The 27,127-nt window shown below is 34.6% G+C and overlaps 1 protein-coding gene across 1 annotated transcript in view; it reads left to right on the top strand.

The window, feature by feature from the left end:
* The window catches only part of MSR1 (macrophage scavenger receptor 1), a 413,132-nt gene that overhangs the window by 147,198 nt on the left and 238,807 nt on the right, over window positions 1-27,127 (top strand). Inside the window, exon 4 of the mRNA XM_057303426.1 lies at window positions 7,437-7,553. The gene's annotated coding sequence lies outside the window, so the exon portion shown is untranslated. The remainder of the gene's footprint in view (window positions 1-7,436; window positions 7,554-27,127) is intronic.

Below are 27,127 nucleotides of genomic sequence, written 5' to 3' on the forward strand. Positions count from 1 at the left end.
CATGCTCAGTGAGGAGCCTGATGTGGGGCTCGATTTCACCACCCTGAGATCATGACCTGAGCTGAAATCAAGTCAGACGCTTAACCAAATGAATCACCCAGGCTTCCCCATCATTGCTTTTTATAGCTGAATAACATTCCATGATATGGATAAGCCACATTTCATTTAACCATTTATCAATTGATGGACAATGCAATATTTCCACCTTTTAGCTATTGTGTGTAGTGCTCTGGATACATTTTAAAAGTAGAGCAAACAGGACTTGCTAAAAGACTGGATAAACCTCTATAATATTCAAGTGATATTTAAAGTAGTTTAATAATTAGTACTTTTCAAAATTCTACGAAACTTACTGATTAATATTAAAATACTCTTCTGAGATTTCTTCCTTAATAGCAGAGAAGCAGAATGTGACTTTAGGCAACATGTTTTTCCTGCTAGTATATAATACAGTACACTATATGATGAAAAGCCAGCATTGTATCAGCAAATGTATTGTTAAAGATTTTAAAAAATGAGTACTAAAACAAATCTCACAGACTACATTATTTGCTACTGAACAAAACTGCAGCCTTGCTAACAAGTGTAAATTAATGGGGATTTGCTAGATTCCGTTTCAGTAATGAAATACACTAAATACCTTTTTTCCCCCAGCCCCTAAAGCAAAGGTGTTTTGAGGAAAATTTGATTTCAAGAGTAAATAACTTGTTAATAAATGAAAACAAAACAATGTTTTAGGCAAAAAACCTGTGTACACAAACCACTATCGTTACAGCTGCTTTGAATAGAATTTTTAAAAAGATGCTCTGCGGAGGTAGCACTACAGGTGAATTTCAGTCACTGCATCAGTCATAAACAAGAAATGGAAGCAAAGGAGTAGAAGTCAGAAATACTGCCATATGTCACTACTACACTAATTTTTTATTTTATTTATTTATTTATTTATTTTTTAAGATTTTATTTATTTATTTGACAGAGAGAGACAGCCAGCGAGAGAGGGAACACAAGCCGGGGAGTGGGAGAGGAAGAAGCAGGTTCTTAGTGGAGGAGCCTGATGTGGGGCTCAATCCCGGAACGCTGGGATCACGCCCTGAGCCAAAGGCAGACGCTTAACCACTGCGCTACCCAGGCGCCCCTACACTAATTTTTTAATAGCAGTTCTTCAACCTCCTGTAGGATATTCATAACAATTTTAATCATCTGGGAATGACGAAAGCTTCATTGCTTTTTTTTTTCCCTGTAAAATACTTACATAGATTTTAGTGCTACTGGATAACATGTGTTTTATTTTTATATATTGACCTTGTTCCAAGAAACCTGATATTGTAAAAATTATTGGGAGATTTTATTATCTATTTTTGCCATAGATAATCATCATATGAAAGTAATAAAACCTATATTTGATTCTTTCTGTTGCAAAAAAATTCAAAACTGTTGCAAAACCGTATTCATTTTTCTTTCCTTACTGAGCTGATCAGAACGTTAGTACAATGTCAAATAAAATGGGTAGTAGCAGTCTGCCTTGTTCTGTCCCTTACGTTGAAGTGAATGTTACCTTCTTTTCTCTATGAAGTGTTTTGTTTGCTGTAGCTGATCAATTCATGGAAGTTTCATTTGGTTCATAGTTAAATTTTTTTTCATGAATGAGTTATTTTTTTCATGTTTGAGGTGATCAAAGGGTCTTTGACTTTTTAAATGTGGTGGACTTCATTTTTCTAATGTTAAAAGCAACCTCTTATTTCTGGGATAGATTCATTAAGTTTTGTGAATAGCTGAGTCTATTTGGTGAGGTTTACATCTTTGTTTATGAGTGAGATTGACATTCCATTTTCCATTTTTTATACTGACATTGTCAGATGTGGATATTAAGTCAAACTTACTAGTCCTATAAAATGACATCGGAAGTGTGTCTCCCTTTGTATACTCAGAAGCACTTATTTAAAATTAAAATTGTTCCTTAAATGTTCAGTAAAACTTACTTGTATAAGTGGGTTGATCATCTTCTTTATTTAGGATTAAATTTTAAATGCCTGCTTACTTTATCAAGTTCCCATCTTCCAGAGTTTTATTTTAAATCACTCTTTTTTTCCAATATATTGCATGGTATTTTTAGATTATTTTCAATGGAAGAGTATGTCAGAGTATTTAGTCTCTCCTACCACCAGAAATGGAAGTTCTCTTTCATTCATGTTAATACTATTTATTCTTACTCTCATCTTAAATAGAGATCTCTGCTTGGGAGGGGCAGGCCAGTTTTCTATATGGGGAAAACTTTTTTTTTTTTTCCTGTTTAGTTTTCCTTTTGAGTGAAGAAAGAAAAGAAAATATGCAAGGTGAAATAATAGCATATTCAGGAGTCCAGAAATGAGAGAACGCTTGGCTTAGTTAGGGAATTGAAAGTAACTCACCATGACTGGGCTTGGCAGATGATATTATCTGAGTTGTCCTTGAGATGTAGGGATGCATAAAAGTTTGGAAGGTATTCAAAGAAAGTTAAAAATGTTGTATTTTATCTTAAAAATAATAGAGGCAATTTAATTATGGTGATAATTACATAAATGTATACTATTTATTAAATTATTATCATTTATTATGTCCTGTGCCATAAACTGTATAGTTTTTAATACTCAGAATAAACCCAAGAAGTATGTCTTGAGGATTTAAAAAAATAAATAGGAAAATATTCATTCACTATGTAAAGGATGCTCTGGTACTTGAGGAATGATCAGACTTCAAACAGAATTAATAATTAGAGAGGGCTAGATTCTATGAATGTGTAATATTAATAGTAACAGTAATAGTAATATGAAGCAAAAGAAGTATCTTTTTATATTGTAATCTTTCCTATTGTATGGTAGCAATATTTTGCTCATATCAGATATTTAGTTGCTCAGGTTTTATTTCTCTTTTATCATCAGAACTGACTTTTAGAAAATGATGCTATAATCTCACTCAAAATTAAGCTCAAATTTTTTTTCTCCCAAGGGAATTTACATTTTATTTTGAAGAAGGAAGCTGCGAAATAGAATTGTACTGTTGTAGCCATAGTAAAAATAACAAAAAAATGTGAGAGGCATACCAAATTTCTTCTCATCACACTGTTGAAGAAGAAGAGGGTACTCATGTCATCCAAGTATACAGAAAGATATTTCAAGTTTCAGATTGATTTCTTGTGCCTTTTATGCATAAGGACTCTTTGGTTGAACTGAGAACTTTCTAGTCTTCTAGAGGCTATATATTATGTTTATGTAATCATTCATTCATTTTTGTGCATCAAGCATGTATTGCTAATCTATTATATGCTAGGAATTACCTGTAATGACGAATTATAAATAATTCAAGTCTACATAAACTTGTAGTAAAATGAGAAAATACCAATATTAAATGGCATAGAAGTGAGAATCTCAGGTTGAAATAGTAGTATAAAGCTGCCATACGTAATTTTCCCTTCTAATATCTAAATTGACAACAAACAATAATAATAACATAGGCAATACAATAACAAAGTACCAACATTAATACATGCATGTGCGTACGCATGGACATACACACACCACCTGGTAAGAACCTCAGCTTGTTTAGAATGCAGAGGAAGAATCTCAGGAATATTTTGGACTGAGACAACAAGAGTCTAGCCCTGGTTTTATCCCTAGGAACTAAACTGGGGGGGGGGGTCTCAAAAAATTCTAATAATTTTCAGTAATATTTCCAAATGTTTATTACCTTTAAATAAATCCAACTTAATAGTTATTAAAATAGCATAAATTGGATGATCACATTTTAAAAATTGTTTTTTTTTTAATTTCCTGATTGATCAGTCCTTCTACTTACATGTATTGTGTCTGAGTCAGAATATAGTCTGAGAAACAGAACTCATATCAGCTAGCCCAGTGGAACAGCATGAATATTGGGCACAGGTTGCAAATGTGCTTGAAGAGCCGAAAGACAAGTAAAGGCCATTAAGGGAACCCGTAGATTAGCAGTACTAAGAAGTCAGTACTACCCTTTGGTTGGAGATGATAGAAGTGATGATACCTCAGCCCCAAAACTGGGGTACAGAATGGAGTGGGATTGTTGAGTATACATGAAAGTAACCAAAACCACAAATGGAAGGGCTATCCAGGGTGAGCTGGGACTATGGAGAAATTCAGCTACTGCCAGAGAAGTCGCTCAAAGCAGGAAAAAAAACAAAAAAACACAAAAAAACAACTACCTCACTTCAGCTGCCCAGTCTCTAGAGTCCTGTCAATTTCCCATAATAGCAAAACCTAATCAGAACCCAGTGATCAGAATAACGAATATGCAGAGGAAGGACAAGGAATAGATCTGAGAAGAATCATGCAAGTGGCTGGTACGTCTGCACAGAAAGATACTTGGGTTGACAGTTACCAATTTCTTAAAAATGGTTATTTCTAAATGTTGGACTTTTGGATGATTTTTTATTTTTCTTATTTTTATTGTAGATGAGTTAAAAGAAACTGCTGTATACTAATTCTTGAACTCGGTATTTGAACTTAGATTGGTAAACAAGGAAAAAGACATATTTAAAGAGAAGTATATACCACAGTGGAAAGATAATTAGAATATTTGGAGAAGAGGAACATATTTGATATTGTTACCACAGTTTACACAGTTTACAAAGTCAGGAGAGTTTGGTGAGTAGATAGTAACACACATATGGAAAGATATTTTCCTACTGAGAAGTTTGAACTTTTCAGTTCTCATTGGACCATTCTAAAAAGCTTGTAAGTTAGAAAAAAACACAATTACAGGTATGTTTTAGATCTATAGCCCTGATGTCAGCTAAGGAATATAGTGAAGAAAAACAACATTTTGCAAAATGTTGTCCAAGTTTAAGTCAAAGATAAAGAATAGAATATTACAGTGTCTTTACATCACATGTATGAGTTGGCAGTAATGCTTTCAACTTGCTGATGATGGTTGATAGGTGATCAACTCAGTCTTAGTCCTGGAAAAGACATTTATATTGTGTTTAGGTTATTATTTTCTCTATTTGATCTAACAGGGATGTCATTGGAATATAGACCAATGAAGAATTTTGGAAATTTGATAGTCCATTACAGTTGACAAAAATCTCATATGTAAATTGTTAAATAAATTAACCGAGGTCTAGAACTAATTAGCCAATGTTTCTTTGTTAACTCTTAAAAAATTTAACAGTGCAATTTTCAAGTATTGTTTAATGCCTAGTGTGTACATTTGGTAATAGGCACTGAAAAGAAAACATAATGAAGTATATATGTTTATCTTAATAAGTTTACCAGTTAAATGGAAGGTATAACATGCATTTAATATTAGATTTGGTGATAATGTCAGATTGTTAAAATGAGCAAATTTTTAATGGTTGGATTAGCTGTCATAAAGGCTCAAATAATTAGGAGACCCAGAGGGGGCAGTGGAGTAGTTGAAGAAAACTTTGTGAACTAAAGAAATCTTAGAATCTTCCTAGAGTTTTATGTCATTTTATTTTTTTTCATAATTATCACTATTTCATTATTCCTAAATGACAGTTTTTGGTATTTCTGCAGCCCGTTGATACAGAATTATTTATTAACAAATGAATTGCTTGTGTTTGATTTTCTTTAGTTCACAAAGAGCAGAAATAATTATGATAAAAATGTAATCCAAGTGCCTACATTTGTTTTTTGGATTAATTTCTTTCATTTTTCTTTCAATTAAAATATATTCATTAGCACATTGAAGCACTGATATTTAAATTTAGATTTATTAAACCCACTGGGTATGCATATCCTTGAAATATTTCAAAGCCATTGAAACTGTTAATTGCTGAAATACCATATCTGTGTCATGGCAGATAATGATTTGTTTTTCAAAGAAACTCTTTAGCACAGTAGATGACATATTTGTTCATTTATCAGTGTATGTGGAGAAGGGTCTCAAGAATATAAAGTAATGGGCTCGTAATACCATAAAGTACTTAACCATTCTGCTCTGAGGTATTAAAAGGAAGAAAATAGGATTCAGTGGGTTGGTTTTGCCTAAAAGGCAATGACATGTTATATTCAGTTTTAATTTAAAAAACTTAAATCTTGAAATGTGAAAAAAATGTTCGCTACTCCCTAGTTTTTTCAGGGTGATTGATGAACATTTTATATGTATTTCTTGTTCTTGGTTAATCATCTTATGGTGTTCATTTACCTTTTTATCTACTAGTTAAAAACCAACCTTCCTCAGGGTACACTTCCTCCTCTGGTTCAACTATAAAGTTAAGTTGGAGCTAGAAATTGAGGCAGCCGGGTGCACTGCCCACAGTTGGGCACATGATGAAGGCCTCATCCCCATTCCATGACCAAGAAGAGTGGTCTAGGAGTTTACATGTGAACCCAGCAAACTAATTGAATATTTTATCCAGTATATTTCTGTATGGGTCTGGCAAAGAAAGGCCTCTTTCTTTTCTGATAAAAGTATCAGAGCTAAGAGCTCCCAAAGGCCTTGTCTCTCTCCATGTAGAGCAGTGTGAGGGAAAGTAGTCAACAGTTAGCTCTGACTGCTTACATTCCCTGATTGAAATTATATTAAACGGAAACTACCATAATTTGGGGTATTTCTCTATTCATACATGTAACTGAAGTATTGTCCTATGAATCCCCTTTTCAGCTTAAATTAATCTGAGCTGTTTCCTTATAACTTGAAACCTAAGAATATCGTCTGTTGCATATCTTACTCGTGGCAGTATGTGAAAAATAATTATAGGTTCACAGTATTTTCTTCTAAATTCTTGGGGCCTGTTATGGTTCAGAATTTAGATATACCATGTGGAATTCCAGGGGGGTCAGGGCAGCACTCTGGAGACAAACTCATTAAGATTTCAATGGTGATATGAATGAATATTCATACTAAGTGGGATTAGAAGAGTTAAAAATGTCCTCATGTCAGTTCAGGTCAGTTTTATTTCCAAATGAGTTTTGACACCAAACCTAGGAGACAATTTTTTTTTTTTTTTTAAGATTTTGGAATTGCAGGAAAAGATTAGGAGCTATGCTGTAGTATAAACTATTATTGAAAAATAAATCTCTTAATCTTGAAGATATGATTTACAGAACCATGTTTGATAAAAATTTGTGGTAACTATTTCAAATATTGCTTCCAGCTTTTCCTGTCCCCCACCTAGAAGCTACTCCCCAGTGAGGCAGGATGATATGTAGAAATGAAATGGGAAGAAGTGTGGGCCTTTGGGGATGAAATGTAACCAACAAATTTTATCCAGTATAAAATATCCTCTGAAATACTAGCAGAAAATCTGTACTGTTTTAGATAGTATATTTTATCTGCTCACTCCTTATGACAAAGATGTCATGGGCCTATGTTAATTTTGTTTCAAAAAGACATTTTATTTGCTAGTAACAAAGTTAAGAACTTATCTATTGAACTGTTTTATGATTTACTTTTTTCAGGAAATGAAGTTTCAAGCAACCTTAAGAAAAGAGAACAAAAATTCCAGCAGAGCCAGATCAAAAACTTGCATTCCAATTATGCCAAAGAAATGGAAGAGTTTTTTTTATTAATTGTAGGTAAGTTTTCATAAAATGTTTTTTTCTCTTTTTGTTTTGTTTTTATTTTTCAATTTTTTGTTTTATTTAAATTCAAGTTAGCTTTCAAGTTAGTTAACATATAGTGTATTATTAATTTCAGGGTAGTATTTAGTGATTTATCAGTTGCATATAGCACCCAGTGGTCATTACATCAAATGCCCTCCTTAATGCCTATCACCCAATAACCCCATTCCCCTACCTACCTCCCCTCCAGCAACCCTCAGTTTGTTCTGTATAGTTAAGAGTCTCTTATGGTTTGTCTCCCTCTCTGTTTTTATCTTATTTTATTTTTCCTTCCCTTCCCTTATGTTCATCTGTTTTGTTTCTTAAATTCCACATGAGTAAAATCATATGGTATTTGTCTTTCTCTGACTTATTTCACTTAGCATAATACGATCTAGTTCCATCCACATCATTGTAAATGGCGAGATTTCATTCTTTTTGATGGCTGAGTAATATTCCATTGTTTATATATATATACACACACACACACACACACACCACATCTTTATCCATTCACCTGTCAATCAACATCTGGGCTCTTTCCATATTTTGGCTATTATGGACATTACTGCTATAAACATTGGGGTGCATGTGCCCCTTTTGAATCACTATTTTTGTGTCTTTTGGGTAAATACCTAGTAGTGCAATTTCTGGGTCATAGAGTAGTTCTATTTTTAACTTTTTGAGGAATGTCCATACTCTTTTCCAGAGTGGCTGTACTAGTTTGCGTTCCCATCAACAGTATAAGAGGACTCCTCTTTCTTTGCATCCTTGCCAACATCTGTTGTCTAAGTTGTTCATTTTAGCCATTCTGACTGGTGTGAGGTGGCATCTTATGGTGGTTTTGATTTATGTTTCCCTGATGATGAGTGACCTTGAGCATTTTTTCATGTGTCTGCTAGCCATTTGTATGTCTTCTTTGGAGAAACATCTGTTCATGTCTTCTGTCCATTTCTGGATTATGTTTTTTTTTTAGTTTTTGGGTGTCGAGTTGATAAGTTCTTTATAGATTTTGGATACTAACCCTTTATCTGATATGTTATTTGCAAATATCTTCTCACATTCTGCATTGACTTTTTGTTTTGCTGATTGTTTCCTTTGCTGTGCAAAAGCTTTTTACCCAGTTGAAGTCCCAAATCTAAGTTGAGATCTGAAATAGGAGTTAACTGAATGAGAAAAAAATAATAAAAACAAAACTATGTGCAAAAACTCAAAGATAAAAGAATACCCATTTAAAGAATAGAAAATAATCTGTTATGCTTCTAGGACAGAGCCTAGGTGTTACAGAACAGATGGGAAGAGTTGCTGGAGGGGTAACAATAATCCAGTTCATGCAGGGTACTTTAAGCTTACTGAGTATAAAAATTATACTGAAGCCCATAAAGATCCATTGAAATGTTTATACCAAACAGAAAAATAGTATAATTTACATTTAACTTGTCTTTCTGTTGCATTATAAAGAATGAATGAGCAAAAACGGAGAAGAAACTCATTTGAAAGGCTATTGTAGTAACTTGGGTGAGAGTTAGTGGTATCAAGAAGAACAAAAACATTATGGTGGAAGGTAAAATTGGTAGGATTTTAGAAATCTTTAGGTTTTAGAATCTATAGGAACTGGTAGTTTATAGGTTGTACAGGGTGAGATAGAAGTTAAGTTTTTTCCTGAGGATTCAGTTATGAGCTCCAGTGTACATGGCAGTGCATTTACTGAGATAGAGAACATGGAATGTGAACAGGGATTGGGATTAGGATAAGAAGGCTATTTTTCTACAAGATGATTTTAAACTACCTTTGAGATCCAATGAAGAAATATAATATGTGGATATATGAATGCACAGTTCAAGAGAGAGTTTTTGATTTGGGAAACATCAGCAAAGCCGTGGGTACAAATGGGATCAGATCATGTCATGTCTACTGTGGTATGCAACTAGAAGAGAAACCCCTGACAGCTGAACTCTGAAAACTCTTAACACTCTAAAGGTGGGACCCTGAAGCCTCAGAAAAACCAGTGGAAGAAAATATTTCAAGAAGGATGTCAACAATAAATTAAGGTCAATACTTACAGAAAAGTATCTATTAAGAGTATCTATTGGTTGCTGTATTTTGTCAGATGCTTTTACTGCATCAATTGAGAAGATCATATGGTTCTTGACTCTTTTCTTGTTGATATGATCTATCACACTGATCAATTTGCGAATGTTGAACCACCCTTGCATCCCAGGGATGAATCCCACTTGGTCACGATGGATAATCCTTTTAATGTACTGTTGGATCCTATTAGCTAGGATCTTGTTGAGAATTTTGGCGTCCGTATTCATCAGGGATATCGGTCTGTAATTCTCCTTTTTGATGGGGTCTTTGCCTGGTTTGGGGATCAAGGTAATACTGGCCTCATAGAATGAGTTTGGTAGTTTTCTTACTGTTTCTATTTTTTGAAACAGCTTGAGGAGAATAGGTATTATTTCTTATTTGAATGTTTGGTAGAATACCCCAGGGAATCCTTCAGGCCCTGGACTCTTGTTTTTGGGGAGGTTTTTGATCACTGCTTCAATCTCTTCATAATTAATCAGTTTGTTTAAAAAAATCAATTTCTTCCTGTTTCAGTCTTGGTAGTTTGTAGGTTTCCAGGAAGGCATCCATTTCTTCCAGGTGGTTTAATTTATTGGCATAAAGCTGTTGATAAAAGTTTCTTATGATCCTTCCTATTTCATTGGTGTTGGTTGTGACCTCTCCCCTTTTATTCATAATTTTATTAATTTGGGTCCTTCCTCTATTCTTTTGAATAAGTCTTTCCAGTGGCTTATCAATCTTATTTATTCTTTCAAAGAACCAGCTTCTAGTTCTGTTGATCTGCTTTACAGTGCTCCTGGTTTCTAATTCATTGATCTCTGCTCTAATCTTGATCAACTGCTTTCTCATGCGTGGGTTAGGCCTGTTCTTCTGTTCCAAGATCTGCAAAGAACTTCTCAAACTCAATACATGGGAAACAAATAATCAAGTCAAAAAATGGGCAGAAGATATGAACAGACACTTTTTCAATGAAGGCATACAAATGGCTAATAGACACATGAAAAAATGTTCAAAATCATTAGCCATCAGGGAAATTCAAATCAAAACCACACTGAGATACCACCTTACGCCAGTTAGAATGGCAAAAATTAATAAGGCAGGAAACAACAAATGTTGGAGAGGATGTGGAGAAAGGGGATCCCTCCTAGGTTGTTGGTGGGAATGCAAGTTGGTACAGCCACTCTGGAAAACAGTGTGGAGGTCCTTTAAAACGTTAAAAATAGAGCTACCCTATGATCCAGCCATTGCACTACTGGGTGTTTACCCCAAAGATACAGACGTAGTGAAGAGAAGGGCCGTATGCACCCCAATGTTCATAGCAGCATTGTCCACAATAGCTAAATCGTGGAAGGAGCCGAGATGCCCTTCAACAGATGACTGTATTAAGAAGATGTGGTCCATATATACAATGGAATATTAGTTATCAAAACGATTTCACAACATTTGCTGCAACATGGACAGGACTGGAGGAGATAATGCTAAGCAAAATAAGTTAAGCAGAGAATGACAATTATCAAATGGTTTCATTCATTTATGGAACATAAGAAGTAGGAAGATCAGTAGGAGAAGAAAGGGAAGAAGAAATGGGGGGTAAACAGAACGGGGAATGCAGCATGAGAGACTATGGACTCTGGGAAACAAACTGAGGGCTTCAGAGGGGAGGGGGGTGGGGGAATGGGATAGGCCGGTGATGGGTATTAAGGAGGGCATGTATTGCATGGTGCACTGGGTGTTATATACAAGTAATGAATCATGGAACTTTATATCAAAACTAGGGATGTACTGTATGGTGACTAACATAATATAATAAAAAATTATTATAAAAAAATCTATCTATTGGTATCTATTGCTAAGAGCAATTTCAGCAGAACTGGAAGGGCAGAGCCCAGAATTCAGCTGGTCATAGAGAGAAAGGGACATAAGTAAGTCTGGTTGACAAACTTTGGTGACCCTACACCTAAACAATTGAAGTGCCACCACCATGTCCATAGGAAAGTGAACATAAAATATTACCTTCAAAATAATGGAAATAAATCCTCAAAGTCAAATAGCTGCTTTTTAGATTTTCTAATTATAAAATTGTGGATAAATTAAGTGGAGTTGAGTTTTATCTTTTATTTTTATAATTTCTTTGAGTGCCTGTTTTAGTACCTCAAACATGTAACTGGGGGTGTAGAGGCAGAGAGCAAATGACAACAATGATCTCGGAAAACGTGACTATGGGAAACAGAAAAATATCAGGCAAAATAGAAGGGGCTGCCAGAGGGAAGGGGATTTTTGTTTCTTCATTTGTTTTATTTTTGTGATAGAAGAGAATTGAACATGTTGAGATTTCATAAAAAGTTGTAAGACAGAAGAAGAAATTAAAAACAAAGAAAGAGAAAGGATGGCAAATAGAACAACTGCCTAAACAGGGTAGAAGGGATTGTATCACAATACTACTGGGCAGGAGGCAAGTTGTTTCCTTTTCTGTTTTAACAGAAAGAAATGAGGAAATTGTAGATGATGTAGAGATTAAATAGTTGAGTGGTTTCTTAATGCGTGGGATGGTATTTGCATGGCATTTGTTTTATCTACATGGCTGCTGAAAGTGAAGGAGAGGGGTGGGAGGAGAAGACTTAAGAATTGTTGAAAAAATTACATTTGTCCTTGTGAAGAATAGTTCAGGTTACTGGCAATACTAGAAAGACATAAAGTATTACCAGGATCACAAGAAAGGTTCAGAGGTGTTGAAGAACATGATATTAGGAAGTGTATTAGGGTTCTTCAGATAGACCAGCATCTCCATCTCTATCTGGATTTATCTTTCTCTACCTCTTTATCACCTATATCTGTCTCTATCTATCTATCTATCTATCTATCTAGAGAGATTTATTATAAGTAATTGGCTTAAGTGATTTGGGACGCTGGCCATTCCAATACCTGCAGAGCCAATGTCCCAGTTTGAGTCCAAAGGCTGCAAGTTGCTATGGAACTAGGAGGAGCAGACATCCCATTTGAAAGTCCATCTGTCAGGCAGAATTCTTTCTCTTTTCAAGGGGATGTCAGCCTTTTGTTCTATTCAGGTCTTCAACTGATGGGATGAGGCCCACCCCCATTATGGAGGGCAATCTGCTTTACTCATTCTACTGATTTAAACATTAATCTCAGTAAAAAACATTCATTGAAACACCCAGAATAATGTTTGGCCGAATAGCTGGGGAACCCCATGGCCAGTCACAGTGACATCACAGAGTAGTAAAAGTATTTCCTGTCTGGGAATGCTTTGTAATATGGTATGTAAATGCTATATATAAGAAAAGTCATAATTTTCTTTCCTATTATGTGTTCACCTATTGTAGTTCTAAAATGAAAATAGATGGACTCAGTCATATGTTACCTTTGAAAATCATGGTGTTTTCTACTTTAAATAATTTGGGAATTTAATATTTTTCATAATCTTTCATTCTCATTGATGCTTTCTTCCAGTTCCTTTTTGAGTTCTTAGTATTCCTCTTTAAAGAGAAGCTGAAGGAAATATTGTCTAATAGTTTCCATATATTAACTTATTTCTGTGAACACCAAAGCTGACATTGTCATATAAATCATTGACCATATTTTGATCATTAAGGAATTCTGCTGAGAAAAAAATCGCTTTTTGAGATTTTGTCTTTCACTTACAAATTTGCAGGAAAATAGTTTAATTATGTTATCTGGCATTGATTTGATCATATTTATGTCATTATGTATTACTCATATAAGGAAACCTACTTCCCAACTCTGTATAATTGAATGTAGATTTGACCTTAAAATATTTTTTAAGGACTTGGTTATATTGCATTAGAAACAGTCCAATGCCCCACAATTCCAGTTATTTGGGCTTACAATTTTATTACAAGCTATGGAAAAATACTCCCTCTGCTGCCAAAAAAACCCCACAACAAAACAATGGAATACATCCAGATAGTATGTTTGATATTTTTTCTTCAAGAACAGAGGATTTTTAATTTGCAACAAAAAATTACTAGTTGCAGAAAAAAAAAGATACACTGGTAATTATTTATAGTATTTTTCAGTAACCAATAATATGGAATTATTATCAGATAATAATTAACCAACATCCTCAAAAATAAGTAACAGAAATTACCAGTGTTATCATTTCTTATAAATAAGCATCATAAATGCACTATTTAAGTAAGTAAAAAGTCACAGTGGAGTTGCCTACTAGTTCAACATAAATAGAAGTTTAACTATAAGATCTTACTTTGTGTCAGTCATTCAAGATACAAAAGTTGAACATGCTTAATATATCAAATGTAAATTGTAAGACATTATGGTTCATTTGAAGAAAGCCATCAGTTTGGCTTTTTAGTATGATCCAGGCCCTGGACCTTTCTTTGGTTGGTGTTATTTTTTATCAGATTGCTGTTTCATCATCAATTTTAAATGAAATGTTTCTTGAGGCTATTTCAAACATTAAAAATCCAGTGCTTTTTAAATTGCGAATTAGCTTACATTTATTGAAATGGAGACACGTTACCATATATAAATATATGCATAGCATGCTACAAAATTTCAGAACAGCATTTGATTTTTTTTATAGTACTTTTTGCCCTTTACGGCATATAGATAGCTTGATTTTTAAAATCACCATTGCTATTAAGTAATGCTTCTGAGATTAAAGAATAAAAATATTACCAAGAAACTTAAAAGCAAAACAATTTAAGTGGCAAAACAGTAAGGCAGCACCAAGTAAATTCTCCCCTGCTCAGAAGCAAGCTGATTAAAGATGATTGCCAGATGCAAACAGGAAGCAAAAATGTACAGATTACATAAAGTCTTACAGGAATTCAAAGTCAGCATTAAGTCAGCAGTCCAGCCAAGACTTATTTCATGGAAGTGTAGATTGGTGTTTAAAAATCCAGATTTGAACTCTTGGTCCACCTCTCTAGCTTTAAGTTGTCATAGCCCCATGTCTCTCAAAAGTATTAGTTTGGCAAATCCAAACAGTGAGAATACATTCCAACTACACTGGGTAGACTTTGTTGCAGACTGTTAGGGATTTGAACACTGGGACTCAGTTCAGGTTTTTACATCTGGCTACTTGGTTATTTCTCAAAGCATTCCATAAAGTCCAAAATACCTCTGTAAAATATCTTAAAAGTTAGGCATATTCTCAGATTCTACACATATAATCTGAGCATAAATTTGTCATATCGAATAGAGCAGAGTAGAAGCTAAAGAAAAGAAAACAGAGAAAACTAACATGAAACTAAGTCTGAATGGAAAGTTTCTTCAGTGAGTTTAAAAATAGGCACTTCCCCCTCAATGAGATATAACGTGAATATTCATTTATTACTATGAAATCTCAAAAAAAGTACAGCTAACAGCTATAATTTGCACAATTATCAACTTAAAATTTTCTATTTCATGTTCCATTTGAAAATTCAAAGTATTTCGATTATCAGTACTAATCAGGTTGAGGAATAATACATACAAAATTTATAGTTAGTCTGAAAAAGAAGTTTCAAGTCATACATTTGGTTTGAATGGCCTGAGGTATTTTTTCCCAAGAAACGTTACTTCTGTCTGCCAACTAATAATTATTATGGACTGTTTAATGATGAACTTAAAGCCAGCCTTGACTCTGTCAGAGAAATTTATACACCATGATTCTCCTCTAAATGTGCTTACAATCTGCTTGGAGAACTTATTTGCACAAATATGTAACATGCAGTACAAGCAGCATTTAACTGTTCAAATGTGTGACATCAGCTGTTCAATTTACTAGTTGGATAATTTTTTTTCCAACTAATTTGAGAGAAACAAATCATTGTTCTTGGGCTTTTTCATGTCCCAGCTTTTTATATCTGAGCACATTAGATGCCCTGTTCTGGAAGGCTCAGCCACATTCCAGTACCTGACTGGTCTGCATATTTTTTGTGTGCATGTGGCTTTTTTCTACTTCTTTCCTGGCAAATTCCTACTGATGATCCTGCGTCCTCAGCTACGATGCCAGCTTCTCCAGTAAGCCCCACTGAACCTTCCAGGCTGAGTCATTGTCTCCCACTCGGTGCTTCCACAGCCTCTCACAGTGCTTAACCTACTGTATTGTAATCACAGACTCATTTGCTGTACTTCTTCCGGATTGGGAGGCAGAGTTATGTCCAAGAACTTAGCACAATACTTGGTTCATGAAGGTAAATGGGACGAATGAATTCAGTAAAAAGAAGGAAGTAGAAGGAAGATCTACTGTCTTTCAAACCCCAAACAGAGGAGTAAGAATTGCAGTGCTATCTCTGAAACTTAGATTGAGGGTTAAATACAGCCTGGTGGGCACCCACCTATGGCTACATCATTAGCTGTCAAGCCTGGGACCATTCCACCCACTACTTTCTCTTCCAGCCATTTCTCGTATTCAGGATATTTTTCTCTCTCACTCCCTCAATCTAGTCCTGAGTACAGTACATTTCATTGTGACTGTCTCTCCAAGGCATCTGCTTTTCCCATGACTTATACCATTGAAGTTCAAACTACTATCGTCTCTTACTTAGACAAAGGAAATATTACCAAAAATAATTTCCCCAACTTTACTTTTACTCCTTTCCAGGCTTTTCTCTTCATTGAAGCCAAAGTAATATTTCGAAGATACATATCAGGTCAGAGTAATTTGCCTTCAATGATTTCACTACTCTGAGAAGAAACACTACAGTCTTTAACTGTAACATGATGTGTGGCTCTGCCCCACCAGTGCCCCCAGCCTCAAGTCATACCAGTTTCCCCTCTGCTTCATACACTAAGCTATACCTGTGTTCTCTCATTCTTTCGTGATCCTAAAGTTGTTGTTGTTGTTGTTGTTGTTGTTTCTAACTTAGGGACGTTCTATTTGCATTTCTTTATACCTGGAATCCTCTATTTCTCTGCAACACCCCCCACTCATGACATGTGCCTACCTCACTCCGTTCATTCCTCAGAGAACAGCTCAAATATTCTTCCAGGAGAGCTTACTCTGTCTTCCCAATTACGTCTGGTCTCCCTATTCTCTCAACACTTGCCTTTCCCTTTAATATTTCTCCACTACAGCTTGTAACCATACTAGTATATATGATTATCTAAATTAATCTGTTTCTCCTACCAGATTAAAACTGCCATGGAAATTAGTACTATTTTTGCTAAACATATTGCTAATGTCCATTGTAGCACATGCCACATAGTAGGTACTCCAAAAATATTTGTTGAACAAATTAATGAATTAAAAAACTGCAAAAGAAAAACCCAAATTGAAGAATCAGCAGTACAACAAACAGTAAGCATATGAGCTTTTGTTAATAACAGAGACAAGAAAAACAAGTTACTAAATCATCATGCTGAAAACTGCAACTAAAGCATCCCCACCATATGATTTCCTCTTCCTCAAACATCTTTGGAATGGTCAAAACTAACTTTGTTTTATTTTTTTTAATTTAAATTCAATTAACTAACTTATAGTACATCATTAGTTTCAGATGTAGACTTCAATAATTCATCAGTGTTCATTACATCACGTGCCTTCCATCATGCCCCACCCAGTTACCCTATCTCCCCACTCACCTCCCCTCCAGCATTCTTCAGTTCATTTCCTAGAGTTAAGAGTCTCATGGTTTGTCTCCCTGATTACTTTAAAAGAAACTATCAAACAAGCAGCAGATGTAACAGGTGTACCATTACCATAAGAATCAATTGGGTATGCATAAGGCTCAGTCTTCTGGTATAAACTTTGCTGAGAGAGCAAAGAGGACAAAACTTGAGCATTACCTATGGACTAGCATTGTGTGGATATGCCAAACTAGGTACCAAAATGGAAGAGCCAAGTAGGAAAATCAAACTGTTTCCCCTTCACTAATACATATTAATGTAAATGAAATAAAGTAAAAAAGAATGATCTGAAATATATTAACTATCTAAAAATTGGTTATGAGGATGTTTGTATATAGGAGAAAAGTCTGGGTAAATTGGGGAAGCTTTCAAGATGAACATTGATCTTGATTATAGAGTAGGAGTCTTCCATGTGCCAGAAATAATTTGGACAAAAGACTGTGATAACAGTATTATACAAACAATTTTCCTATTCTTAGAAGCTCAGAGAATTAGAAAATTAGAAGCATCCTGGTCACTTCAGTTGCCAACTGCTACATGGACCTAGCCAAATGTAGATGACCAGGGCTAACTTAACTGGTTATTCCCAAGAACACTAGATATTTTAAACTTAATAATTTCCCTAAAATATAAAAGAAGGGAATATTGGGTGTGAAGCAGTGAATAAAGGAAAAGGAGACCATTTTGGAAGATTGAGTATTTTATATGCAGATTTCAAAATCCCTCTCCTACAAAGTATCCAATGTTGAAAGCTTAGATTTTATCTTTCCTATGGATTAGTTTTACATGAATGATAAATTACAATGTTGATTGATACACTTATTTTATTTCTCTGATTGCAGTCAGTATTTGTAATATTTGTTTTAACTTTGGGGTTTTTGTTGTTTTTGCAATTGGCTCTTCTGCTTCTTAACAATTCATTTATAGTGCCAAGACAAAGGGGTTGGTAATTTGAGGCCACATTCTCCTTATTCTATTCCAAATTTGCAAAAATGAAGCAAAGGCAACATTTGTCAGCCTTCTGGCAGAGATATTTATGTTGGACAATCATTTGTGTTGTTTTTGGAAAAAGAGGGCTAAAAACCTTACTTTTTCATCCCTACATAAAACAAATTTTGGACTGTATGACAGCCCTTAATGCCAACTTCAATGTGTAGGATTCCAGCAGTTGGATTTTTTTTTTTTTTTTTGAAATGACTTCAGTATTCTGTGTGCCTGTGGCTTTATAAAAAGCACCCATCTCTTTATTGAATACCACAAACATTCTTCAGGTTATCTACTCTCTCTTCAAGCCAAATATATTGGTTTTGAAATTGTTAGGATCTGTGTGGCTTGAAAAGACAGACTGTGGGCCTTGGTAGCTGTCTGCTAAATGAAATCTGTTTCTTTTGTTCCTCTTCTTCCCACTCCCACCAAAGTGCTTTTTGTTTCATTTTTTTTCCCACCCAACAGTCATTCCCTGTGGATATTGATTAGAATTTGGAAAACAAGAGCTCAAAATATACTTTGAATACCCTAACAAAAGTTTAAAAAGTGATTTGGGGATGACGGTTATTGTGTCAGCCTTTTTTGGAACTTGACCTTTGAAGTGAAAAATTAGGATAACTATTGGGTCATTCCTTCTGTAATGAAATGACTTTTGAGAAGCAGCCAATTCTGTTGCTTTATATTAATAAGCTCCTACATTTTCTATATGTTACTTAGCTCCTTTGGTGCTAATAGAAGAGTCTCAATATGGCACACAGTATGGGTTCCTAGGCATACACAGGTCCAAGGCAAGAACCTATTTCCTCCTGTACTGCCCTGGCCAAGTTGCTTTCTCTAGTGATTTTACCTGCTGTATAATTTACTTGCTTATTTCTAACGCTCCAAATGATGAAATGATATTGTTGCATTATATTATTTGTATGGAAGAAATTCAAGAAAATACTCAGGAGATACAAGTATGAATTCATGTTACTTCTAAAGAATAGCCACATTTTAAAACTACGTTTAGTTAAAGAGACACTACTTCAAAATGTTGTTTCTGTCTTTTGACTAAACACTAATTGTCGAACTTAAGCTTTTTTCTTCACTTGGACAGGTATTATTATGTGGGTATTGGGATTTATCATTCTCTTTGTCAGCAGTAATGCTCATTTGGAGGAGACAGTATCACAAGTATGTTCTAGGACACAAAGACACACTCACACTTTTCAAATATGAAAATGCCTTGTTTTCATTTACTTTGGGTAAGATAGACTCACATTTCCAAATGGGTGTGTATAGCAAACATCATAAATAAAAATGTATCAACAAAACAACAAACATTTTATTAAATAAATCAGTAATATATATAAAATGCTCACCACCTGATAGAAGCTTAAATGGAAAATTAGTCAGCCATCTTTGTTCTCTAGTCTAGCTAGGAATTATAGAATAAGATTTGGGGAGGAAATTATGGAGACTCCTCTTCTTCCTCATAAAGATTCAAAAACTAAAACATTTCCAATTGCCTGCTATGAGATTTTTAGATTTTATAAATATTCTCAATAGGCTTTAGGGGTTATTTTCTTATTTCCTATTAGAATATTAATTATTATAAAATATTAATTATGTAACTATATATTTTTCAATATACTTAAAAATATTGTTACATTGATTACCAGGAATTATACTATCCTGATAGAAAGTTAGTTGTAAAAGTGACTCTGTACTCTGAGACAATTTAGATAGCAGTTGCTGAGACCTGGTTTTCTGCTCACAGCTGAAATTTCCATAATTTTATTCTAGAGTTTAAAGAAGACTGTATCATTTTCTTTGCTTGTTTCATTTCTGTCAAGTTAATATTTTTGTGGTTAAATGGATGTCAAGTACTTTTATCAAACTCATACAGTCTGCTTCCAGATTGAAGCAATTTTAAAACCCAGATGAAGTGGCTGAAGTAGAAAGTTTCATCTTTGTTAGTGATAAATCAACAAATCCAATTAGGAAAACGTGTAACTTCAAAACTTTGACAATACAATATAGTCAGCTTTCAGTTTCATGGGATCAGCAACTTAATTCAGGTACGCATAAAACAAGCTCAAATATATTATTCAAGAAATGGGCCGTAAAGTTCTATTGTTCTATCAGCAGCAAGGATTTGTCAAGGGGATAAATGGTTATGTGGACCCTGCAGGTTTAATCTAAATCTGAATGTTGGTTTGTAGTGCATATGACAACTTACCTTGATGCCTGAAAGGATGAGCTTCCCAAGGACTACAGGTCAAGAACATCTCTCATACAGCATTGACTCTACCTGCCATTGTCTTTTCATAGAATAATACATAGTTAACTAATGACTTTTTCAGAGTGAATTTTGGTTTTACTATTAACAGAATATTTTTCTATGAATTCTCTTGAGGTAATATATGTTTATAAAATATAACGACATAATTCAAGTAATGGAAAATGTTTGTATTTTTGGTAACATTTACTTTAAAATACATATAATTTCAGTCTTGGAGAATGCTGACTTGTAGTCCATGTGAAAAAACAAAAATTGCTAATGTAAAATATGATACTGTAGGAAAAAAGAGTTGACAGATTTCAGGTTTTAACAAAATTTTATTAAATAATAGCTTAGCATTCTAAGAGGATCTGTGTAAAAACATTAAAAATATTTGAACCTGTCAAGGCATTCAGCTAAATTAATACATGTTATAATTTTTAATGTGTGGCTACTATGCAGCTCGTAACCTTTATGAATGTTAATTATTTCATAGCAGGATAAGTTTTTAAAGTTTATAGCTTAAAATTCGCAGAATATGAATTCTGAGAAGTGGAGGCGGCAGTGATGAAATAGGAGGGCTGATATGGTCCCTTTCTCCCTTTCTTCTGGGATCATCTCCACCCAGCTTATTAGTCCAAGAATGAGAGATCATTTTGAGAATTACCTCTAAAGAAATAATTTGATGGTGACAGGTTCAGAGTTTCATACAGAGGCATATTACTTAAGCAGATGACTGATGGGTGGTAGAAGTCCCCTCTGTCCAATTATGTCTGCCTCATTGGCCATTTGAGAGTTCCCCAGCACACTTTGGAGATGAAAATGCAAATGTTACCTGAATGTTAAGAAAGATACTGGCTAATGGAAATAGATGCAAAGGCAAGTAATCTTTGTAAGATTATTGGTAAGCTTCATGAGGGTCTAAGAAATATATCATATGAGAAATAATCAAAAGAACTGTGATATTAATGATGTGCGAAATAGAAGAATTTGGAGGGAGGAAACTATTTCTCTCCCAATTTAGGAAAGGCTACCATATGCCAGAGAGAATGTGGTACACTAATTCTAGGTAGCTTCAAGGGCAGAAATAGGAACAATGGCTAGAAATCATGGGGTATCCAATATGAATAAATATATTAAAAAGATTTTTCAATTTTAGTGGTACAAAATAAAATGAACTGCCATAAGAGATAGTGGTGCTTCTGTCAAAATGGAATACTTATGCGTTGGTTAGGAGCCATATACTGAAGATGATGGAGAAAATAAAGTTAACACATATAATGTTGCATGTGTCAGACCCTGTTTTAAGTGCTTAACGTATTGTCAGTGCTTTTAATCCTGACAACAATCTAGGAATGAAAATTCTACATCACTTCATTGTACTGATGCAGCAAAGAGAAGTTTGAATAACATATCCAAGGTCACAGGAGTACTAAGTCTTGAGTTTGTTTCGAACTTAGGCAGTTTGGCTTCATCATCCATTCCCTTAACCATGATACTATATTGACTCCAAGAGTTGTCTGTGTTAACTACTGTTGATATTAATATTATACCACTATTTATCAGTTACATAGTGTGATGGAATTGGGAAAAGGACACTATGTGTGAATGGAAAAAGGAAGTCAGAAAAAGTCAAGAGCATTGAATGTTGCTGCAAAGACCACTCAGAATGATACCCCAAGCAAGATTCAGAAGACTCCCCAAACTTCCCAACATATTTTAGATTGATCATTCCTCATAGATGGGTGTGGAGAATGGAATTTCAGCCTTTCTCAGTTGGTAGACTGTAGAATAAAATCTAACAAAGTAAATTTCAAAAGAACCTATATTCATCATGTTCCCTCACTGCTCTGTTCTTTTCCACAGCTTTGAGTATAATGTTAGGTCCCTCATAATCTGACCCCATTCTAATATTTAAACCTTTTGATAAGACTGATTTTTCTCACTTTACTTCTTCCGTATTCCTCATAAACATGTTACCTCAGTTTAGTCCCTTTTGTTTATGTTATCTTATTAATCTAAAATAACCAAATTCTAGCTCACCTACAAATGCATGTTGAGTTTGACCTCCTGAAGGCTTTCCAGAGTTGCCCACACAAATCGTTTTTGATTCTGAATTATGGTTATAAATGTAGTTGGGTTTAGCATTTCTTAATTCTCTAATTAGTTCCATCCATGTAGAACTCTAAATACATTTGCTATCTATACTTTGAGAACTGTAGTTTAATGCTAGTATTTTTGATTGTATGGATAACTGTTTATAATTTACTTCTAAATTTCCTTAGTTATTTGATATAGCAATTTCTTTTTTTTTTAAAAGATTTTATTTATTTATTCGACAGAGATAGAGACAGCCAGCGAGAGAGGGAACACAAGCAGGGGGAGTGGGAGAGGAAGAAGCAGGCTCATAGCAGAGGAGCCTGATGTGGGGCTCGATCCCATAACGCCGGGATCACGCCCTGAGCTGAAGGCAGACGCTTAACCGCTGTGCCACCCATGCGCCCCTGATATAGCAATTTCTAGAAGGTTTAATAGTGAGAGTTTTTATCTTGCAACAAATTTCTCTTACATCTTTAAAAATCTTGCTAACAAATACATTACCTGGTGTTCCAGTTACTTGTCTCCTGTCTCTTAGCTTCTCTCCAATGTTTCTTTGTCCCTCTTTGTATGGAAGCTGAAAGTATGCAAAGTAGTCTTCCCATGCCTCCTTCCAAGTGGGTTTCCAGTAAGATTGAACCAATTGAAAGTACTGGCAGGAGATTGCAGAGCGAAGAAAAAGCTTTTTTTTTTTCCTGCTTTTGTGGTCCCCCTTGTGGCAGCAGCAGCATCATGGGGAGGTGACTGTGGGCTCCAGGAGCAACTTTCAAGTGACAGGGTCACAAACATATTAGTGGGGGTCTCAGCAAAGATCTTCATTCTGCTTCTTTTGCCCTTCCAAAAGTTTTGTAGGCAGTTCTCTGTGTTAAATCCTCTACTTGAAATATCTGGAGTGGTTCCTGCTTTGGTAACTAGACACTGACTGATGTATCTAGACCAGTTCTGCATTTGGTCCTGGGATCATCTCTACATCCTCTCAATTAAGTATATATCCTCTGTTAAAATTTTTGCATTGAGCCTGGATACACTCAAAACAAAATATCCTATTTTTAAATATCCTTCATTTAAAAAAATATTATGTTTAGCTCATTGTATTTTCCTCTCAATTTTATTTCATGGGTTTTGGGGCATGCAACAAATAATACTCATTATTCCTGTCTGAATTCTAAGTCTATTAGAGTTGGATCAATGATATAGAAATGGGCATGACATTATTTACTTAAATACTTTATGTGGAACACAAACTTTGTGTGGAATATGGGCATGTTAATATTTGACCCATGGTATGCAATTTACATAGCATATGCTTTGTTTGTTTAGCATGCATCAAGTCCCACAACAGGCTCCCAGCTCAGCTGGGAGCCTGCTTCTCCCTCTGCCTGCCACCTATCTTGCTTGTTTGTGCTCACTCTCTCTGACAAATAAATAAATAAAATTTAAAAAGAAAAGAAAACTGTTTTAAAATAAATTTATACAAAGTCAACTTTTCATTTTATAACATAAGATATTATGACTATGTAAAACTTTTTTCTGAAATGAATATTTGATCTTATTTATAATTTTTATTTTTCGAATGTTGCCAAAATATGATCTACTTTCATAGTTAGAGAAATATTTGCATCATTTAAATCCTTTGTACACCTAATCTTAATACATTGGATTAGCTTTTTTTTTTCTAAGTCTGACACATTTTCATTAAAATACAAGTAGAGAATTTGATAGTTAACATGCTTTTATGTGGTTGAATTATTTTAAGAAATAATACAGATAGGGGCACCTGGGGTGGCTCAGTCCGTTAGTGTGTGACTTGATTTCAGCTCAGGGTTCAGATCAGGGTTATGATCTCAGAGTTGTGAGACTGAGTGCCATGTTGGTCTCCCCATTCCATGCAGAATTTGCTTGGGTCTGTCTTTCCCTTTCCCTTTGCTCCTCCCCACCACGTGCTCTCTCTCTCTCATATAAATAAATAAATCTTAAAAAAAAAAAAAAGTTTCTACCTCTCCCTCTGCCCTTCCCTGCTTGCATGCTCTCTCTCTGTAGAAAAAAAGAAAAAAGAAAAGAAATAATACAGCTATTGTTAAATATGTTAAATATTGTTAAATCTGCTTCAGCAAAATATTTGGATTTATTATGAAGCAAATAACAAAAACACAATTCCTTTCTAAGCCTGTTGCTAACTGGATCTTGCGAAGATGTACTGATCTAGTTCAGTATTATTGTAGTTTCATTACCAGAAATCTCAACAAAGATAAATAAAAATGCAACTGCTAGATTTTTAATTAGAAAAGGATGCGATAATAACATTATAGCCTCGGTATACACACATACATACACATACGAACATATTTCAACTTTGCAATCAAAGACAAAAAACTTTGGATTTCATAGCTCATTTAATATTTATTAATTTGAATTTCAGTAGCTGATGATTTAATCATTCAATTTTATACTATGATTTATGTAATAAAGAGATGTTAATTTTTGTAGCCTACATTTTTTAATACTTCAAATTGTGATTTTTTTTTAATATTTAAAAAAATCGAACTTGCCAAATTATAAGAACTGTAGCTATAATACAACCATGAACAAACCTTACTTTTTAGAGGTTTCATAAATGACTTTAAATTATCACCTGATATTCAACTGCCCAATTTACAAGGGTGACGGGTTAGTTCAGCTCTCCTCAGACAACACTCATACTTCCAAGAAGAGAGTTTACAAGGATAACATTGGCACATAGCCTGCCCATAGGTTAATTGTCTACTGTGATTTAAGTGGATAAGTTCAAGGCACACAGTGTCATGAGATGAAAATTATTGTTTTATATGTAGTGTGAATTAAGTTTTCAACCTTTATCATTGAAACAAATAGTTTATATTTTGGGTTTTCCCCAGTTTGGGACCTCGACAATCCTACCAGGTATCTTCTGACATCATGACACTTTTCTTTCATTAAATAAGAAAAGAAGGGGAGTGGGTCAGAAGGACTTTGGAGACATTTGGCATCTGGCATTTGTGTGGGTATGTGTCCAAAGCATATAACTCTATTCTCACCAAAGTTTCCAGAACTCCTATAAAAGATGTGTAGTTATGCAGGAATTTCATTCCTAACTATGGGAAACAATATGCCATAGTGTTTAAGAATATAAGCTCTGGCATCATATATGAATTCCAGTCCTCCCACTAGCTCTTATAATCTATAGAATCCAAGTAGATTTATTAACTTTCCTCTGTGTCAGTTTTCTTGATTTAAAATAGGAATTTTAACAGTCTGTAACTATAGGTGGTAATAGCTATAAAAGCCTGTCACAGTAAGTATATGACAGTCATTACTATTCTCAAATGTTGGATAACAATGTGATATTCAGAAATGATCATTGTTATGACTTTATTCATCATTGTAAATGAGTTCGGCTTCCTTCCGATCATCTGATTTTTTTACCATTGCAAATTGACTATAACAACCTTTGTGATTGTTACTTACTCATTATATCTGAAACTATAATTTAAATTTATGTATTAAAAGAAGGAATGACACATAGGGGCATGTTAAGTGGCTGAGGTCATGATCCCAGGGTCCTGGGATCGAGTCCTGCATTGGGCTCCCTGCTTAGTGGGTATCCTGCTTTTCCCTCTGCCTGCCACTACCCCTGCTTGTTCTCTCTCTCTCTCTTTCTCTGTAAAATAAATATAGAAAATCTTTTAAAACAATAAAAGTGAAGAAGGAATGACTCATGATTTATTGAATGAAATTAAATAAAATTGGCCTCAAGTTTTCCTTTCTTTTCCTAATTTCAAGAAATAAATTGAAATACTAAAATTTAAGTTTAAACAATGTTTCTCTGTTTAAAATTATATAAATCATGTCCTGGAATAGGATGAGAACTAGAAATATTATATATGCCTTTATGGTCATAGATAAATATATAAATATTTCCTTACTTAGATGCCACATTAACTGATACGTCACAGCTCTTTGAAAATAAGTGTAAGTTGGTTTTTTTATGGTATTGAGGTTGTAGCATTCTTGGATCCTACTTTTTCTGAATCCAAACTGTAACACTTTAGGTTAAATTATGTTCCCTTCCAAAAGATAGGTTGAAGTCCTAACCCTCAGTATCTCAGAATGTGATCTTATTTGAAATCAGTCTTTACAGAGGTAATCAAGTTAATAGGAGATCATTAGGGTGGATTCTAATCCAATATTACTGGTGTTCATATAAAAAAGTGCTATGTGGGGGCGCCTGGGTGGCACAGCGGTTAAGCGTCTGCCTTCGGCTCAGGGTGTGATCCCGGCGTTATGGGATCGAGCCCCACATCAGGCTCCTCCGCTATGAGCCTGCTTCTTCTTCTCCCACTCCCCCTGCTTGTGTTCCCTCTCTCGCTGGCTGTCTCTAAATAATAAAATCTTAAAAAAAAAAAAAGTGCTACGTGGACATAGAGAAAGACATACAAAGGGAAGTAAATATGAAGACACAGGGAGATGTTTATGTGACTGAGTGATTCATCTATAAGCCAAA

The sequence above is a fragment of the Ursus arctos genome, unplaced genomic scaffold (assembly GCF_023065955.2).
Source record: "Ursus arctos isolate Adak ecotype North America unplaced genomic scaffold, UrsArc2.0 scaffold_27, whole genome shotgun sequence".
Lineage (NCBI taxonomy): Eukaryota > Metazoa > Chordata > Mammalia > Carnivora > Ursidae > Ursus > Ursus arctos.